The sequence below is a fragment of the Leptinotarsa decemlineata genome, unplaced genomic scaffold (assembly GCF_025532065.1).
Source record: "Leptinotarsa decemlineata unplaced genomic scaffold, Ldec_3_MD MMD2_tig00026328_RagTag_RagTag, whole genome shotgun sequence".
Classification (NCBI taxonomy): Eukaryota; Metazoa; Arthropoda; class Insecta; order Coleoptera; family Chrysomelidae; genus Leptinotarsa; species Leptinotarsa decemlineata.
Genome location: NW_027412688.1, coordinates 5,888,333 through 5,907,352, shown reverse-complemented (window position 1 = coordinate 5,907,352; position 19,020 = coordinate 5,888,333). Strand labels below are relative to the sequence as shown.

Genomic DNA, 19,020 nt, shown 5'->3' with positions numbered 1-19,020 from the left:
TTTTCACGTGAAAGTGTTTCCTAATTTTATTCCTAATGCATAACTTAGCTGTTTACAAGCAGATATGTTGGTAATTTGATGTTGGAATACTCAAATCTGAGTGGACTTTTTTATTGGGCAAGTTAGAGCTACACAGGGTAAGACGCCAGAAAGGTATTTCAGCCACAATAAACTTACTTCGGTTGAATTCACCAAGAAAATTAGGAAATTTGTTTTTTTAACTATTTCACGAAAGTTTTTTAGTCACTTTTTTGAGACCTCAAGCCTCCCGAACTTCCACCTTAGAGAATTTGTATGGTTACCAAAGCACTACAATAGTCCAGAGACAAGTTTGTCTTTAATTTTGATTGTACTCAACTACAACATAAATATGGTGTTAAAACTACGACTATGTCAAAATAGTATCAGGAATTGGTCAATGAAACGCAAAATATGTACTGTTCAACAAAATGTATTATATCGGCTTCCAAATAGGCTCCCTCCCAAATAATACACTCATGCCAACGACACACAATCATCAAAACGTTTTTTAAACACGTTCTTTGGAATCGACTTCAGCACTCGCTGCGAATTCTCTTTTGAGTAATGTAAAGCATGAAAACTGGTGCACCGAAGTGGTAATTTAGTTTTGGAAAAAGGAGAAATCGACCGGAGCCATATCAGGTGAATACGATGGCTGTTCGACAGGACTTTTTGTGTTTTTGTCTAGAAATTCGTTCACAATACCGTGGTAATCGCCTTCACCTTCACTTTTGATCAACTTTGACGAGCTTTTTTCGGTTTCGATTCATTTGGAAGGCACCATATTGAAGCCTGTTGACTGGTTTGCATATCAAATTCGTAAACCCATGGGGTCGGATTTGACTCGTTGTAACACGTTTCCAGCGACCTTTACGCAATTGAGTTTTCGCAGAAAACTTAGGTCTTTTGACAAAAGTCAAGCGGTAATGTGTTTCATGCTAAAAAAATCGTATAAAATAGTACGAACTGATTCGTGAGACGTAGAAATTTCAGCGGATATCTCTCTCAGACATAAACGACGATTAATTATCAGTCATTATTTCCTTCAATTTGGCGACGTTAACTTTAGTTGTGGATGTTGATGGCAAAGCAGAGCAAGGGAAATCTTCCACCACATATCTAGACCGCTTTTAAAAGCACTGTAACGCTCTCATATGTGTTTTTGATGAAGTCGATTCCCGTAAGTCTTAAACAACATTTAGGCATAAAAAGCTACAAACCACGACCAACAATCCCAAAAAATAGCTATGATGGTTATCTCCGGCTAAAAAAGTTTACTTTATTTGATTACCGTGAATATTGATGAGCTGAGTTTATTGGAAAGCAATCATAGGACTTTGCATTTGCTTATTTTGCTCATATCAATTAAGATATTTCCATTGTGAGGTTCTTGTTGAGGAATACGTCACCAACTGGTGACGTATATACCTGATGGATTGTATTGTGATTTTTCTGCCCTTGAATTAGATCATTTACCACCCCGTATATTTGTAGACTTCTTTGCTATAGGGTCTTCCCACAGGGACTCTATAACGGACACCTTGTCTGTTTTGCCCAATCACCACGAACGAATATAGCATTCAGCAACACACGCAAATAATAAAATTGTTTCATCAACATGTGTGTTCTGTTCGGGCAACGTACCGCGTGCTTCGCCCATTTTACGGTCGCCAAAATCGTCCTAACGACAGGACTATTAGCAATGTGGTGAATAAATTTGAGCCCACTGGTTCAGTAAACCAACACCCCTACATCGACGAAATGCAAGATCTGCCGAAAACATGGCCTCTGTCTGTGAGAGTGTGCAGGGAATCCGAGGTAGTCATATTCGTGCCACTCGCAAGAACTCGACCTTTCGCAGACAAGAACTTGGCGAATTTTGCGTCGCGACTTGGGCCTGCACCCATACAAATTTCAACTGATTCAGGAGCTGAAGGTAAACGACCATTGACAACGACATGTGAACGCTGAATGGGCTCTGGAGCGATTGGCAACTAACACTGACTTTCATCGCAAAATCATCTTCAGCGATTAAATCCATTTCTGGATGAATGGGTACGTGAACAAACAAAATTGTCGAATTTGGGACGATAATCCATGAAATCCAAGAGCGTCAAATGCATTTAGATAAAGTCACTGTTTGGTGTGGATTTTGCACTGGCGGAGTCATCGGTCAATATTTCTTTGAGAACGACGTTGGCCATGCCAGGACTGTAAACGGCGAGAACTATAGGTCAATGATTACCATCTTCTTTTGGCCTGAATTGGATGATATGGACACCAACGACATCTTGTTTCTGTTGAAGTAAAGGAAAGATCTCAAGTGAACTCTTGAATGAATGTATTAATTTTAGATAACTCAACTCACACTTTTTATTATGTCAAAATTAATACATTCACATTCAAAAAGTTTACTTGAGATACCTCCTCTACTTCAACATGGTAGCAGAATATTTCAAAGATTTTTGAGTTTAGAAATATGAGATGGAATGTCATCTTCTGTGGGTCGTGTGTAGCTGAATAATTGCATGCATATGTCATATGTTTTGTCCTTAACAATCATACAGAACTCTTGCCACACTTCACGAGTAGTAGTGTACCTCATCACTTTTGCAAGAGTTTCTTGAGTAATATTTACTGTAAGAATCAGTAAAGCATTATTGTCTGCTTGATTGAAGTCTTTCAACTCCTTCTTATACTTTGTTTTCCGAGTTTGGGTTACGTTTTCTGGTAAAAGTTCGAGTAGGATGACCAGTTTAACTTGTCCTCAAGTAATCCTATTTGTATTTAAGTTGCATCCATTTTGCTTTTGGTAGAGCTTGGATTCAGCTGAATGAAATGATTGCTTCAGAACACTTGTCAATGTCAAAAATTTTCAGCAAGAAAATTTCAGCAGTTTCTCATAATTTGCAAATATTTCTTATACTCCGGAACCTTAGGCTAACCGACCACGCTCTGCTACCATGTTGAAGTAGAGGAAATATCTCAAGTAATTTTGACATAATAAAAAGTGTGAGTTGAGGTGTCTAAAATGGATACATTAATTCAAGAGTTAACTTGAGATACTTACTCTACTTCAACAGTTTCAACAGGATGGTGCTTAGTGCCACACAGCTCAAGCCACATTGGATATTCTCTACGAGCAATTCGAGGGCATGCTCATCCCATTAGACATTCTTTGTGGGGTTTTCGTAAGTCGGAGTTGTATGTGAATGAGCCATCCACCATAGCGGCTCTCAAAGCCAACATAATTCATGCCATCGATCAAACTCAGCCTGATTTATGGGCCAGAGTCATGAAAAATTAGACGTTTCGGATGCGCTCCACCCAGAGAAGCCGTGGTGGACATTTGAATGATGTTATATTCCACACATAATGACATCAATAGATATTTCAAACAAACAAAAAATTTCTATGATATCTCACACACACTTTGTTCTATTTGAATTTGGAGAAAAGAACCGCTTTTTTTTGGTCTCTTGGGAGCTGTCTGACTTGTCTATTTAGTCCAAGTCTCCCGAAAACACTGCAGCCTCTTGGGCTTATTGCGTTTATTCTCCCATCTTCTCATGACACCCATTCCATCATTCTCGTTCCCTGTTCTAGTTTGTTCAGGTTCCGTGTTGGATGTTCGTCATATTCTTCTGGGCGTAATTGTGTACGTCCATATATTGCCTGCCTCCTGTGATTCAGTGCCTCACATTGGCATAAGATGTGTAGAGCTGTTTCTATCCCTTCGTTGCATAATCTGCAGCTGAGGTCTCCGTTGTACAGCCCCATTTTATTCAGGTGTCCTCTAAGCGGACAATGACCGGTTAGTAACCCTGTAATTATTCTGAGCCGATTAATACTGTATTGAAGTAGTTCTTCGGTTTTATCTCGGACGGCTCCCAAATGAAGCTTCTACTGTGTTTGTTGCCAGGTACTTTTGTCCAGTACTCTGTGTGCTTCTTATTGGTCCATGTCCTAATCTGGTTTCGTACCAATGATTTTGGTACACCCAGAGCTGGTTCAGGACCTATATATAAGTTGATGACCCGTGTCTAGGGCATTCATCAGCTTTATCATCACCTGTGATTCCTGAATGCCCTGGTACCCAGTACAAAGTTAATTTGTTCCTGTTTGAAAGTTCATTCAGTTCTACATGGCATTCCCAGACCAGTTTTGATGTCACCTTCGTGTTTGTCAGAGCCCCTAGTGCGCTATTGCAGTCTGTTAAAATATTGATTCGCTCGTTTCTTTGAGGTCTCAATTTAATAAGTCTTGCACACTGCAAGATAGCATACACTTCCGCCTGAAAGATGGATGTGTATAGTCTTAGCGGATAACTGTAGTTTCAATTTCCATCCGCTTGGTATATTCCAGCTCCCGTTCCATGTTTGGTCTTCGATCCATCTGTATACCAGGTGTTTTTTTCCAAACATGTTTTCGGGATGACCAATGGTCTTCCACTCTTCACGGCTTATGATTTTGGCCGTGAAGTTTGTGTTAAAGGTGTACTTCGGTGTCATGTGGTCCGTGCACATATTCAATATGTGCTCCTCCACATGTTCCGAAATTTCTGTTCGGTCCGATATTTTGTAGTTCGGTGAGTTTTCCAGTCTGAATTGGCCCATCCTGCCCTCCCCCATTATCACAAAGTGTAAAGAAGGTAGATTCAGGAGTGTATCCAATGCAGCTGTTGGGATAGTTCTCATTGCTCCAGTCATTCCCAAACATGCAAGTCTTTGCACCTTGCCTAGTTTTGTTGATAACGGTCGCCTGCTTCATCTTTGGCCACCAGATCAGAGATGCGTATGTTATCATGTATAGCCAATATACCTTGCCTGGTTTTAGCACCCATGTTTTTCCATAAGTGCGTCTGGAGAGCATCAGTGCTACCTCCGCTTTCATTTTCATTCTGTACAAGTGTTGGTTCCGAGTCAATTTGGAATCTAGAATTACTCTCAGATATTTAACCTCCCCCGACACTTGTATTTTTTCACCTCGAAGTTTTAGAGGTCCGAGACCCTCCGTTTTAGTCCTCTTGGTGAATGCTACTATGGTCGATTTAGATGGGCTTATGTTAAGCCCTTGTTCTTCGGTCCATCTTGTTATATTATTCAGAACCGCTCAATGAAAGACCTTATACTTAACTCACCTGAAAAGGTCATTAAAAAAAGGTTATGCACGAAGCCAAACTACCCCCCTGACATGTTGAAACATATCTGAAACAACGTGGGGCGTAGGACTCAAACAATTTCATTGGATAAACAGTGTGTAAAAGCCAAATGAAATAAATTCATTATTTCGGTAACTGTACATATTAAAAAAAAACGCGAAACATGTCAAATCTGAATTATAATTTGACATTCTTCAACATAAAAATGCCACCCCTACCTTCAACCCCCTTCGAATGACAGTAACAACCCCCAATTTTTCAAATAGGAAGTATAGGTTTGTGATATATCGTTTGGAAGGTCTTTTTATTCTTCATTCAAAATATTATTGCTTTCAAGTTTATCGCAACAATCAAGATAAAATAAATTAGTAGTAACCGAAATTCGAAAAAATACACTCAAAAACCAAAATGTAATGCAAAACATAATGAAATGCAGAATACGAAAAAAAAAAACTATGGATGTTAACGAAATAGATGTTCAAAATGTTCACCGCCAACGTCTTGGCAACATCCTAATCTCAAATAAAACCGTCTTCCAACATTATTTAACATATCAGGCGTGACCGACCTAATCGCAAAAGTTATTCGTTCTTTTAAGTGATTCAAATCTGAAAGTTCAATTTTGAACACATTACTCTTTACATATCCCCATAAAAAGAAATCTAACGATGAAAGATCAGGTGATCGCGCTGGTCATTCAATCGATCCTCGCCTCCCTATCCACCGATTGGGAAATGTTGTATCGAGGTATTGCCCGACATTAACTTGGTAATGTGGTGGTGCTCCTGCTGAAACCATATCGTATTCACTGGAACTTGAGGGTTTCCTGGATCAGTACACTCATCAGAAAATATAACGTCTTCTAATTGGATGATATTGTTATCCAACATGTCCATAATTTGCTCACAAAAAAAAGTTATTCTATCAAAATCGTCTTCCATGAGCTCCTGAGTAGGTATCATTTTATAGGGATGCATTTTATTTTCTTTCAATATATTTACTATCGATGTATGGCTAACATTGAATGTAGTGGACACCTGTCTACTCGATGTATGTGGGTTTCCCCCAAACTCAAGAATCACATCTAATTTGAGTTCATCACACATTGCATTGGCAACTATTTTTTTTTCTGCCCCACATGACCAAGCTCGCGAAAATGCTTCTTTATTTTGCTTATTGTTCCTTGAGATATGGGCGGTAAATTAGGAAATTTCTCATGAAGTAGGCGAGCTACTTCCTGTTGTGTTCGGGATTTATCTTCGTAACCAATCATTTGTAAAACTGTTATTTTATGCATTTCCGTTAATCTAACCATTTGTCAGACTTGAACTTAACGAACTTTAAATTTAACAACTAATGTTGTAACATACAAAACAGGTTGACAAGGCGTTTTAAACTAACGTTGCCACGGAAATTATTCACAGTTTTTTAAAGGACACCATCTAAAAAGAACATTGCTATGGTTTTTGCTCACTTTATCATTATCATTACCTCAACATGAAAAAAAGTTTTTTGAGTATATTGCAAGTTTTGGGTGTATTTTATCGAATTTCGGTAACTACATGATTTTAATTTATTTTATCTTAACTGTTGCAATAAACTTGGAAACGATAAAATTTTTGAATAGAGAATGAAGAGACCTTTCAAACGATATACCACAAGCCTATACTTCCTATACTTCGACGGGGGTTGAAGGTAGGGGTGGCATTTTTACGTTGAAGAATGTTAAATTATAATTTGAATTTGACGTGCTTTGGAAATTTGTCAAAATATGTACCGTGACCCAAATAATGAATTTATTCCATTTGGCTCTTACGATCCAATGATATGATCATATACGGAGCCATTGACTTGGTGGCCAAAGGCTTCGCCTAAGTTTCGTGAATGTATTTTCCACTCCTTCAGAGGTTACAGAAACAACGGTACAAAGTACTACATCAATATGAGTACAATTATGAATTGTGATGAGTTAAAAACACGCAAAATATCATAGAATCAGAGGTTTTGGTGAAAGAATTGTTATTTTCGTAAAGGTACTTTCCAAAACCTCTTTAAGAGTTTTCCTGTGTCCAACGATTACCCTGTATAGCTCAAGGCCTCTTTAGCTCATCGTAAACAGGCTTTTTGGGTGCTACAATAAAATACATTTCACAAGATATGTAAAGGAAAAAATACGTTGGAGGTGTTTGTGAAAATATACAAAGAATATGAGTAGAAAAGAAAGTAAAGTAAGCCTCCAGAAAGGAACGACAAACAGTGTTCATGCTTTATATAGGGTTCTCTAAGAAAAGCTCAAGCTTCTAAACTGTACAACTGTGTGCTTTTCACAAGAATACTGCAATATTCGTATAGTCACGCAAGTTATTCCAAGAATCAAAGCATACGAATACGCCAGGACTCATTCGAAATCCTTTTGTTACCGTGTCCTTGATACTTGGAATTTTTGGAGTTCTTAGTCTTATGTTGGAGCTAGTACTGTTTCTTTTCCTTTCATTTATCACATCTTTAGTTAATATTGAGAGACATGGTATTATGTTTTCAGAAGAGTGGACAAAATACTTTGATTTTCTATAAAAGAGCACCTTTACATGTTGAACTGATTTCTAAAGCGGTTGTTGGTGGGCTGGGGTCCATATTGGTTAACAGTAGTCAGGTGGATTGTTTAATTTTCACCCATTGCGTTATTTAAAAATGTTTCAAAATATGTTTTGTCTTTTAAAAAATTAAATGACAATCAAGTAACGGATTTGTTTTCGACTACTTTGCGAAGCAAGGGTATATTCGGTAATGACTAAAATTTAGTCATAAACGAGCAGAAGACCTGTGAATATCAAAAGAAAGGAAATCACACTCACAATGACTGTTGTAAGTATATTTTTTCAGACTAACCTTACTTGACTGAAGAACGGTTTGCCCATTACGGGGTTGAAATACGAAGTCTGTTCAAAAAATAAAAAGAATGTTCAAGTTTCATTCGTCTCGAAAATATGTTAACAAACAGTTTTAGCTGTTTAGCATGTTTAGTTGCAAACATTTTATGCATGTTTTGCATAAAATTTTGTATAAAACATGGAATCGAGTGCTCAAAAACTCTTTGAAATATTGACAGTGGCATACGGTGATTGTACTTTGAGTCAAGAAAATGTTCGCAAGTGTTACAATCTTTCCACAGAAGGTCCAGAAGATGTGAATGACGACGCTCGTCCTGAACGCCCCACCACTTCAACAATCGATGAAACTGTTGAGAAAGTGAAGAAAATTGTTATGGAGAATCATTGAATCACTATGAAAGAAGTTCCTGAGGATGTCGGTATATCAGTTGGCTCATACCATGCGTTTTTTTAGTTTCATGAGCATCGCTCAGGAACTGTTGAATGACGTCAGCGACGATCCAGATTTGCTTAAGAGAGTTATAACTGGTGTCGAATCATGGGTATATGGTTATGACATCGAAGTCCAATTGTTCCAATGGAAGAGACCAGGAGAGCCAAGACCAAAAAAAAAGCACTCCAAATTTGATCAATTATCAAGGTTTCGCACACTGTTTTCTTCGATTACTGTTGCGTAGTGCATTAGAATTTCTTGCCATATGGTCGTACAGTTAATAAGAAGTATTATTTTGAAGTTATGCGCCGCTTGCGAGAAGCAAAACGGAGAAAACATCTGGTATTGTAATGAAACAATTCATGGCTTTTGAATCACGATAATGCACCTGCTCACTGGTCATTGCTTGCTAGTGATTTTTTCAAATCATCTAAAAGAACAATTCGTTCAGGCCAGTCTCAACACCCTACACAGTAGGTTAATGGATTGACACCTATCAGAAAACAACTACTCCCCTGGCTAATACCACGAAGGGTGTTGGATTATATCCGACAGGTGTCAGTGCAGGATTCTTCACTGAAGTTATTCCTGCATAAGCTGTTGGCGATACAACTGCCGCAATGGATTTTCAATTATTGGAACACACTTGCACACCGATTTCAGGCTGTTTGGCCACTCGTCAGTGCAAGGTAGTGTATATCATCAACATAAAGTCGATGATTTCCGATAATTGAAAATCGAATTCCGTCAGAGTATCATTCCTCGATCTAAGCTGAAGACTACAACAAACAACAGGTTTGTCGTCGCCCCATCTGCCTGTGAATGAGGTAACCAACTGCATATCCAACTGCACGTGGGCATACTTGAAGACTGGCTATAAATCAGGTGTCAGTGCAGGAATCCTGCACTGACACCTGTCGGATATAATCCAACGCCCTTCGTGGCATTAGCCAGGGGAGTAGTTGTTTACTGATTGGTGTCAGTCTATTAACCTACCGTGTAGGGTGTTGAGACTGGCCTGAACGAATTGTTCTTTTAGATGATTTGATTTATAGCCAGTCTTCAAGTATGCCCACTGACTATACGTGATAGTGATTTTTGGCTAAAAACAACACCAAAATCACGTATCAGCCATCGTATTCACCAGATTTGGCCCCTTGTGACGTTTTCCTGTTCCTAATATTGTAGGGATTGAGGAGATAAACATCGAATCGCTGATAGAGCTCAAGGACAAACCAAAACTGCTTCGAGGATTGAAAAAAACACAAGCACAAGTGAACTACTTTGAAGGGAGCAAAATTGAAAATTGATGAATAAATAAACATTTTCTGGGAAAAATGAATTTTCAAGATATTTTTGAACAGAGAGCGTATATATCGAAAAACAAACAGAATGTGGATATTATGACCGAAATAGTTAATTAGGTAAGAGTTTTTATTTATATCACATGGACATGTTATAGTTCACCACTACTTCTCTGTTCATTCAAACTGTATGACTTATATATATCTTATGTATTTTTCTAATGAATGAAAATGTTATTTTTTTTACCGAAAATTGAGCTGGTCAGGCCCTGTCCCTGAATCTTCGACACATTTGAGACGGCGTTCCAGCATTATTAATCAAGGACCACTCCCCACACCGTGGGGTAAGTGATCATTAGGTCCCAGGATCCATGTGCCATGAACAGACGCAATGAGCCAATGACAACCTGTTGTTGTTCGGGTGAGATTTTTGCCATAGCGCGGCACGCCGGCAAGATCTTGAAATTCGAATGTGGAGAGGTCATAGTTCCATCAAAGACTCCAACAATCAGAACAACTATATAAACAGAGTAGTGTGGAGCCTGCGGAGTTCGAACAAAAAACTTCGATCCTTCATTCGTTTTTCGTCCTCTTTTTGAGAGGTATTCGACTCACAGCAAGCTGAAAACTCCACAACAAATATCGTCTTGCTCTGATGGATCAGGGATCTGATCCATAATATTCACGGAACCATATTGTCTCCAACCCCTCTTTTTATTGTATATCAACGATTTATTGGAAAAAAACCAAGAATCCAATACAGTGCTTTGCTCTCGTCATTCCATTTGGATTCCGGGACAACGGCACATCTTCACCGGCAGCAGGAGGTTTTGTAACTAACTAACCAGGTTCAATTCAATGCCATAAAAACCCAGGCATCGGTTTTCTCCAAAAAGATAAATGTCTCCTATCCGGATATAATAATGTCAAGACAGACAATTCCGCTTTCTGCTTAGATAAGTTTGTATGGAGTTGCAATGATCACCAATATGTCTTGGCATAATCGCTGGAATTGCAAAGGCTGCTTCTCAAAAGCTTGGAACACTGTTCCTGTTGATACTTTATAAAGCTCAGATTAAACCTTCTTTGGAGTATTGTTTTCATGTATGGAGTTCCGCCCGTAAACATACCCTGAAGTTGCTGGATTCCATCCAGAAAAGAGCCCTTCCCCTGATTGGAGACTCGATTGCAACCTTGATAGTCTGGAACATCGAAGAAAGGTTGGAAATTTGTCTCTCTTCTATAGATACTTTCACGGGAGGTGTTCAAGTGACTTGGCATAATTGATTCCACCAAGAGCGGTACATAGAAATACGCGACGGACTGTGACTGCTCATCGTTTTGAGGTTCAACTCAGTACACCTCGAACTTCACTGTTTGAGAAGTCTTTCATCTGGAGAACTGCGTTTATGTGGAATAAACTCTCTGAGAACGTTTTTCCAAATGGATTTAATCTCCAGTGATTCAAATCCAATGTGAATCGCTACGTTCACACAGGAACCGCTCTTGAAGTGCCCATATAAATTTTCCTGAAGTGATTTTGTTTTGTCCTTGAAAAAAGTGGTTCATTAGCTTGTATGAGCCTAAAGGTGGGGAATTATTATTATTATTATTATTACTATTATTATCATTGCCTTGTTGATCTACTTCTATCCTGGCACAGATGAATTTCAACTTGTCTTGTCGGTTTTTATTGATTGCCTCTCACCGTTACAAAATATACTTAGTTGTGTTGTGTTAACAAATTTCAGAAATTTAGCTGCTTATTTAATATTGTTGGTCGCATACAGTTTCTAATACTGCAAAATTTCGACAGTTTGCACAGGAAATCAAAAGAGATCATTGTAGAAAACCAAAACAGATTCATACGAAAAATGAATCTTGAGGTACCACAAGGATCTACTCTCGGACTTTTCCTTTCTGAATATACGTAAACTCAATAAACGATTTCGATTTTTTTTAATTATTTGCTGATGTTACAACAATTTCATATACTTTTCAGATAACCATGATAGCTTTTGAACCAATGATACGCATTCTATTCCGAAACAGATCAAAAACGATTCCACCTGACACTACAAACTAATACTGGATATGATCCGCCCCTCATCCAACATGAAAGTATACTCGAAGCATATGGAAAATCTAACAAATAAATATAAAATTATGTTTTAATACCTGCTCGAGACTTCCGGTTACTTCTTTAGATGAATTTGCCAACCAGCGTGCACATCTGTCAATGAGGCCTACTTTCGATTTTGTATTCCATTCAAAAATGTTTGTTCTCCTCGTACCTGCGATCAGGTAATATGAAAAAAATTCTCGCTATACTCAGGTTCACCTCAGATTCTCAGTAGGAATTGAAGCAATTTCGATGTGTCAAGAAACTAAGTACATAAATACTAAATATCTATTAATTATTATTGCTTGGTGTAGGCAAAAAAAGCCAGCTCACAACTACCATGGACCTTAACAAAGATTCTTCCTTTACATTATATTTTCCAATGAGAATGTTTTTGGAGAGAAAAAAAGCTACTGTTTGCAAACTTCATTAACGATAACAGAGTGATAAGAATCAATCTCGCAATCAATGACTGACATAGATTTTCAGGATGTCATAGAACTTCTAGCTTCACCCTTAAAATCATCTGTGACGTATTATTCTGCATATTTCTATTGTTATTATTTGTACGAGTTATTCCCGAAAGTTATGTCATTTACTGTATCATATTCGCTTAGTAGATAGATAGACATATAATAGTTTGAGATCTGGAAATCGCCAGATCTACATCAGAAGAGGTTGTTTCAAAAGTTTTGTCTTTTTTGAGTCTACTTTAAACTGTAATATCCCAGTGAATAGTTATTCAATTTAGTCGAAATAGGCGCCATTTGATCAGTGTTCTTTGCCAATTCCGTCAGCATAAAAATTGTGCGCTCGGGATTCGATTAAGTCGACGACGGCCGATTTCGCCTGCTCCTGATTAGTGAAGGTTCTACCGATGAGGAAATTATCGAAGCGCTCAAAAAAATAAACACAAGCACTACAAGAAAATCCTTAAGACGCTCTCAGAGCGGTGCCTGTGCGAAAGTAGCGATTCACATTGGATTTGAATCGCTGGAGATGAAAATATTCTTAAACAGTGAAGTTCGAGGTGTACTGAGTTGAACCTCAAAACGATGAGTAGCCACAGTCCGTCGTGTATTTCTGATATGTACCGCTCTTGGTGAAATCAAATGAGCCAAGTCACTTGAAAGTATCTATAGAAGAGAGACAAATCTCCAACCTTTCTTCGATGATCCGGGCTATCAAGGTTGCATGTGATATTCGTGTCTCCAAATAGGCCGATGACTCTTTTCTGGATGAAATCCAGCAGCAGGGTATGTTTGGGGGTAGAGCTCCATACATGAAAACAATACTTCAAAGAAGGCGGGAGATCATCTTCGTTTCATTCAGGCTTGGAGTCCAGCTCCCTTACCCTTTTGGCTGATTATTCCAAAGAAGGTCCGATCTGAGCTTTATAAAGCATCATAAGTTGCTGAGGTGTGCACAGTTTTCTGGTTCGGAACAGTGTTCCAAGCTTTTGATAAGCAGCCTTTGCAATTCCAGCGAAATGATTATGCCAAGACATATTGGTGTCCATTTTAACTCCCAACAAACTAATCGAAGCAGAAAGCGGAATTGTCTGACCTGAAATTATTATATCCGGCTCGAAGACAATTATCTTCTAGGAGGAAACCGATGCCTGGGTTTTTGTAGCATTGAATTGGACCTGATTACTTTCATCCCAATTCAAAATCACTTCTAGATCCTCATTAAGATATGCAACGTCCTGCTGCCGGTGAAGATGTGCCGTTGCTCCGGAATCCAAATGGAATGACGAGACAAGTGTGCTGTCGTCAGCAGAGATTGGATTCTTGGGTTTTTCCAATAAGTCGTTGATATACAATAAAAAGAAGATTTGGGCAATATGGATCCCTAGGAAACACCAGCATTAATGGTGAATGTATTGCAGGGAACTTTCTTTCAGGAAGCTGGAGAGCCATACACAGAAATGATACAACAAGCCATAGCATCGAAGTTTGGCCAACCACATACGGTCAATGTCCTTAGAAATATCAAGCGCAACAGATCTTGATTTTCCATGTTTCTCGATTGCGTTATTCCAAATATGGGTGACATACGATAGAAGGTCGCCTGCTGATCTTTGTTTCCAAAAACCATATTGAAGATAACTCAAGATGTTGAAGCTTTCCAAATAATTGGGGATATGGTGGTTTACGACTTTCTTCATGATTTTTGACATCACTGATAGCCAAGCGACAGGTCTATAGTTATTTGGAAGATTTTTCTTGCCCTTTTTGGGAATAGGCTGAACGCAATCAGTTAGTGAGAGGTCTGTCAATTAGAACGGTGATTTGTGAAACGTGCGAACATGCGTTGTGTATTGCAGGATCGGACATCTTCTGTTGACCAGTATCGAATGCTGCTAATGCAATGATGTGAGGTTTGGCCGAGTTGCAGAAAGCTATAGTGAATCACACCAGCCGCTGGCCACCATACAGTAACCATGGTATTTTCTGATGGGTTTTCGTCTTTGTGAAGTGCCTGGCTGGCTCATCGGTGTGCAACCACTGTCCACTACTGTCGTAGTGGATCCACCTTTCATCACACATGTCGATCCAATCCAAAAACGGATCGTGTTGGTTGCGCAAAAGCAAAGAAGAGCACACCTCAAAACATGAAAATTTTTGTCGAGCGTTGAAATCGTGGGGCACCCACTTTTCGAGCTTTTTGGCCTTTATAATATATAAAAACCATCAAAAACCGCATGGGAGCTAACGCTCAGTTCTTCCGCCATCACGCGTACCATTAGTGATGGGTCGGTCTTACCAGGGTGAGCGAGTCCTCGTCCTGGATTGCTGTAGGTCGACCACTTCGGGCTCATCTTAGAGGCTAAAATCTCCGGAAGAAATTTCGCCAACCAACGCCGAACAGTGCGATCATTAACGCTATCATTGCCAAATACCTGGTTAATTTTTCCTGTTGTTTCGGCAGTGCTTTGGTTCAATTTGAATTCGTAGAGAAAAACTGTCCGAAAAACCAGTGACGAAACTTTTGAAACAACTTAATATCTACAGGCAGTGTAATGTTTGACAAGTTGAACCTGTAGATAGATATCTAGATATCACGTGATTCATTTTTACTGTCCTCAAGCCATGTCACTGCTAATAATAAACGGCATTGTCCTTAGAGCTAAGTGCCAGTTTCAAGATAAACGAATTAATTTTTTGTATTGGTGCTATGGAGTATTGAGATCTATATGAGCTATGTGCCAACTATTGCTGTTCTACGTGCTGAAGATTATGTGTACATAGAAAACAATCATTAGTCTATGGAGCAAATATGTTTTGGAGTTGAAAACTTGAAATTGGCAACTAGCTTCTTTGGAACGGAGAAACATTTTGTTTGATAAACTTGATTCGGCTTTTGTATTTTGAATAAACTTTTCATTTTATAACACAATATATTCTTTTTTTTAATTCATAATTTCGAAAAAATTTTCACCTGTTAGAAAAATGAAATGAAAATTGAATTTGTGTGAAGAAATTGGAGTTTTTTCATGATTTACCTTCTATTACCTAGTTTACTACATAATTTCACTGTGCACTGTAACTTTTTTGGGCTTCAGTATTATCCAGTATTATACAGGGTGTTCCTCACCATTGGGATCTCGGATACTATGAGAGATACAAAGATGGTCAAATTGGGGCAAAGTTGTGCATTCACCTGACTAACAATATGCCGATGAGAAAGTTCTGAAATTCCGAGTATATCCGGAGATATCAGGAAAATAAAGAAATTTCGGAAAATGGTTTTTATTTTTTTCTGGCTTTATTTTTCGAAGGATTCGAAAATAAATTGCACTTCCACATTGACGCTTTTTACCTGCTACACAATAGTGTTTTCTGTTTTACCAGATTTTACCTTTTCAATAATGTATTGTAAGTTATCATTCTTTTTCGAAAAAGTGGAGATATTGAGAAAAAAAAATAATTCATTTCATGATAGGCTCTGACTTTTATGTTTCTAAATTTGACTTTCAATTTGTTACACTCAATGACATTTTGTTATTGTACAAGTCATTGAATTTTTGGCGAAAAAAGGCTTTCACGAATGAAGAAAAAAGGGATGTAATACAAATTTATTACAAATACGATAGAAACAGTGTTAAGACATCGGAAATGTATTTAAATTTGTATCCCGAACGACGACAACCACATGTTGTTCAAGTTATTGGATCAAAATCTCACTGAGTTTGGTTCGTTTGAAAAGCCAATGAAAAAATACGGAGACAGAATCAGTAATCAAAATTTGATAAATGAGATGTGTATGAGGTGAATTTCAATGAAAATTTTTTGCCAAAAAAATTATCCTATCAAATTTGTCTATTTCTAGTCATGTGTGTCGAAATAACCAATGAAACCATCATTACACTGATAACTACCCATGGATAGTTTTCACGGGTAGTTATCACTTATGTCATGACATTGCTAAGCAACCAACACAATAAAGTTGTTTGACATTTCAGTAATTCAATTTATTTCGAAAATGTCACTTCCTCGCTTTGGTGTTCAAAATGATGCGGCAATTGACAAAATCATTGAAGAAAATACACCAAAAAATACTGTCAATAGTAAAAAATACACTTGGAAAATATTTATGGAGTTATATCATTATACGAATTGTTCTTTTAATAACTGTGTGTTCAATAAATAATTTTGTTCGAATCGCAAAAAATTTTCTCACCGAATATCCCTCGAACATTGATAAATAACTCATAATTTTATCACAACTTCCTCAAGCACGTTATTTTAGGTAACATCCCTCCGCCTTCGGCGTCGGGATGTTACCAAATAACGTGCTTTCGAAAACTGTGATAAAATTATTTCGTTAGTTATCAATGTCCTTGGGATATTATAGCTGAAAACAAAACTTTGAACAAATAACAATAATTAACTAAAATGTGAAGACAAAAGCAAATCTCAGCAAATGCTCAAAATGCTGGTCTTGTTCATGACAATACAACTGTGCCCTTTGAATATTATTCACTCCACGATTAATTTCCCTCCTCCTCATTCTTCCAAACTCTCCAACAATGCTATGTCGAAGGTCCTCAATATTTTAATATTCCCTCTGACCATAAACTCTATTTTTCAGTGTACCCCATAAGAATGTATCCATAACACTCAAGTCTGGAGACCCTGCTGGCTACCTCACCGGTCCATTATTTCCTATCCATTTATCACCAAACATTTCAGTCAGGTAATTAGATACTCGTTTAGTCGGCTTTCCAAACGAACCAAACTCGGTGAGATTTTGATCCAATAACTTGAACATAGGTCGATGTGGTTGTCGTCTTTCGGGATACACAAGTTTTAATACATTTCCGATGTCCTAACACTGTTTCTACTCGTATCGTATTCGTAATAATTTTGTATCATATCTCTTTTTTCTTCATTTGTGAAAGTTATTTTTCAGCAAAAATTCAATGACTTGTACAATAACAAAATGTCATTGAGTGTAACAAATTGAAAGTCAAATTTAGAAACATTAAAGTCAAAGCCTATCATGATAATGTAGAGAGTTTTTAAGAAAAAATAAAGTTGACGATGGTAGCCGGAAGACAAAACGTCGGATAGCAAATCTGAAAACACCATTATGTAGCAGGAAAAAAGTGGCAATGTTGAAGTGCAATTTATTTTCGAATCCTTCGGAAAGTAAAGCCAGAAAAAAATAAAAACCATTTTTCGAAACTTCCGTTTTTTCCGGATATCTCCGGATATATAGGGAAATTCAGAACTTTCTCAACGGCATATTATTAGTCAGGTAAATGCGCAACTTTGCCCGAATTTGAAACACCCTGTATGGTTGTTGCAAAACAAAGAGTCACTTTCTATAAAAATATTTTCAACAATCGTTTCAAGAATTTTGAAAATGAAGCAAATGAATATGATTTTCTTTTGAATTATCAAGACTTTCTAATTGATTCTGAAAACTCATATTTCAGACATACTTTGTCAAAAATACTTTCGCCTACAAAGTCTTTTCTGAAATTTCTCTCCACATCACTCATACACTGTTTTATACTTTTTCTAGTTTCATAATTACACCAAAATGAAATTCAAAACAATGACAAATAATGAAAGTAAATCGTTGTACAGGCCCATATTTTAGTTGATGAACTGGCTCCATATTTGAAAAAAAACTATGTTTTTCGCTGCAGGCTACCTACTGCTTTCTCGGTGTGTTCCGGAGTATAGTTGTCTATTTTGAAACAACTAATTCGTTATCATTAATACGATTCAGCACAAAACTAACACATATCTATCCACCCTTCTTCATATAAAAGCACAGTGATTCGCCAACCATAAATGTATTAATTGTCATCTCAATAATTTTGTCATTAGTGCTTGCTCTGTTTTCATTGACCCAATATGCTTTTCCAAGAAATTTCTTCATGAATGGAGATAATGAAAAGGCTCATAATAGTACTGGTGTGTAGTTTCTATGAACTTTAGTTACAGGGTGAGAAGTTAGTGTTTCGTAATTGGTGATTAAATAGACCTTCAATGAATCAGGATCTAACACTTCTTGGTGGGACATAATTTTCTAATTGAAAACAAAAAACACATTCTGTACACTGGAAAGTCAAGTCAGTGTAAGTTTCAAATCATTCAAGTAATAATGAACACAATGGATTGTGGTGATGAATTTTCAACCATCCAGGGCAGAAACTTGCAGTCCTGAAGATCATCCACAGGAATCCTGTTCCCAAACACCACTAGCAGTGTAGATAGGCTCAAATAGAAACGCCTACAGTAGCACTTACTGAACTATATCCATCCACCAAACAAAACAACCCGAACAAAGGTAGTTGCGTGATTGAAGCATGATCACAATGCACATTTGCATCTATTGGGTAAAATAAACAAGTCTCCTTACGCTGGCCAATCAGATTTGAGTGCAATCGGCTGGCAAAATTCATTGTTACAGTGTTGGAGTGGTAAGTAACGTTTTAATGCCTGTGGTTTGTACATATACGGTATTTCAACCTTAGAAATTTTTAAAATGTCAACTACTGATATGGATGAAGAAACTGCGAATTTGTGTTCCTACACTCCACCTTAAACATTTTTCTATACCCAGCT

The 19,020-nt window shown here is 37.7% G+C and overlaps 1 protein-coding gene across 2 annotated transcripts in view; it reads right to left on the bottom strand.

Moving 5' to 3' along the window:
- The window catches only part of LOC111508072 (Protein C kinase 53E), a 105,982-nt gene that overhangs the window by 33,361 nt on the left and 53,601 nt on the right, over positions 1-19,020 (bottom strand). The window contains exon 1 of one of the 2 annotated variants that reach the window (XM_023163502.2): positions 11,989-12,104. The exons of the other annotated variant lie outside the window; for it this stretch is intronic. The gene's annotated coding sequence lies outside the window, so the exon portion shown is untranslated. Of the gene's footprint in view, positions 1-11,988; positions 12,105-19,020 lie in introns of those variants that run through there. 2 annotated transcript variants of the gene reach the window in all.